The following is a 2,406-nucleotide window of genomic DNA, read 5'->3' as shown; positions in this document are numbered from 1 at the left end:
CCGATTCCACAAATTTATAAAAAGTTTACGGCTGTGTAGCGGGGATCAGAACGAGTAATTTCATGTATAAAGTTTAATTAAACTCCCAATAGTTTTCCGGGAAACATCGATTCTTCCGATCTAGAAAGAGACAGAGACAGTCGATCCGCGTTATGATAAATATTTCGAGGTTCCCGATTCCACAAAATTATAAAAAGTATACGGCTGTGTAGCGGGGATCAGAACGAGTAATTTCATGTATAAAGTTTAATTAAACTCCCAATAGTTTGCCGGGAAACATCGATTCTTCCGATCTAGAAAGAGACAGAGACAGTCGATCCGCGTTATGATAAATATTTCAAGGTTCCCGATTCCACAAAATTATAAAAAGTATACGGCTGTGTAGCGGGGATCAGAACGAGTAATTTCATGTATAAAGTTTAATTAAACTCCCAATAGTTTGCCGGGAAACATCGATTCTTCCGATCTAGAAAGAGACAGAGACAGTCGATCCGCGTTATGATAAATATTTCAAGGTTCCCGATTCCACAAAATTATAAAAAGTATACGGCTGTGTAGCGGGGATCAAAACGAGTAATTTCATGTATAAAGTTTAATTAAACTTCCAATAGTTTGTCGGGAAACATCGATAGTTCGATCGCGCGAGAGAGACAGAGAAACGAACAGACTTCTTTTCGATTTACGGCTAAAATAAATTTTTCTAATTTTTTTCAATAACATATTCCTGCTAAAATAACTTTTTTACATAGGGATTAAGCATTTAGAACGATACATTGTTTAAAATAAGGGCACTTTACTCTTGACATTTTACGGTTTTTTCAATTTTCTGAAAAATCCTATCATTAGATTTTTTTAAAAATACGATATTCTTGCTTAACTAACGTTTCTACATAGGGATTAAGCATTTAGAACGAAATCTAATGTCAGAAAATGGCACTTTACTCTTGACATTTTTCGGTTTTTTCAATTTTCTGGAAAATCCTATCATTAGATTTTTTTAAAAATACGATATTCTTGCTTAACTAACGTTTTTACATAGGGATTAAGCATTTAGAACGAAATCTAATGTAGGAAAATGGTACTTTACTCTTGATCGGTACGTTGGGACTTTGAAAATATTCGGGCGTTCCAATCGCTCGTCTGTTGCATCATAGCGCGTCTCGGCGCAATCGACCGATTCGCTCGATCCATTATTTTCGATTTACGGCTAAAATAAATTTTTCTAATTTTTTTCAATAACATATTCCTGCTTAAATAACTTTTTTACATAGGGATTAAGCATTTAGAACGATACATTGTTTAAAATAAGGGCACTTTACTCTTGACATTTTACGGTTTTTTCAATTTTCTGAAAAATCCTATCATTAGATTTTTTTAAAAATACGATATTCTTGCTTAACTAACGTTTCTACATAGGGATTAAGCATTTAGAACGAAATCTAATGTCAGAAAATGGCACTTTACTCTTGACATTTTTCGGTTTTTTCAATTTTCTGGAAAATCCTATCATTAGATTTTTTTAAAAATACGATATTCTTGCTTAACTAACGTTTTTACATAGGGATTAAGCATTTAGAACGAAATCTAATGTAGGAAAATGGTACTTTACTCTTGATCGGTACGTTGGGACTTTGAAAATATTCGGGCGTTCCAATCGCTCGTCTGTTGCATCATAGCGCGTCTCGGCGCAATCGACCGATTCGCTCGATCCATTATTTTCGATTTACGGCTAAAATAAATTTTTCTAATTTTTTTCAATAACATATTCCTGCTTAAATAACTTTTTTACATAGGGATTAAGCATTTAGAACGATACATTGTTTAAAATAAGGGCACTTTACTCTTGACATTTTACGGTTTTTTCAATTTTCTGAAAAATCCTATCATTAGATTTTTTTAAAAATACGATATTCTTGCTTAACTAACGTTTCTACATAGGGATTAAGCATTTAGAACGAAATCTAATGTCAGAAAATGGCACTTTACTCTTGACATTTTTCGGTTTTTTCAATTTTCTGGAAAATCCTATCATTAGATTTTTTTAAAAATACGATATTCTTGCTTAACTAACGTTTTTACATAGGGATTAAGCATTTAGAACGAAATCTAATGTAGGAAAATGGTACTTTACTCTTGATCGGTACGTTGGGACTTTGAAAATATTCGGGCGTTCCAATCGCTCGTCTGTTGCATCATAGCGCGTCTCGGCGCAATCGACCGATTCGCTCGATCCATTATTTTCGATTTACGGCTAAAATAAATTTTTCTAATTTTTTTCAATAACATATTCCTGCTTAAATAACTTTTTTACATAGGGATTAAGCATTTAGAACGATACATTGTTTAAAATAAGGGCACTTTACTCTTGACATTTTACGGTTTTTTCAATTTTCTGAAAAATCCTAT

The sequence above is a fragment of the Megalopta genalis genome, unplaced genomic scaffold (assembly GCF_051020955.1).
Source record: "Megalopta genalis isolate 19385.01 unplaced genomic scaffold, iyMegGena1_principal scaffold0314, whole genome shotgun sequence".
NCBI lineage: Eukaryota > Metazoa > Arthropoda > Insecta > Hymenoptera > Halictidae > Megalopta > Megalopta genalis.
The sequence above is the reverse complement of the archived record's forward strand: the minus strand, read 5'-3'. Positions refer to the sequence as shown.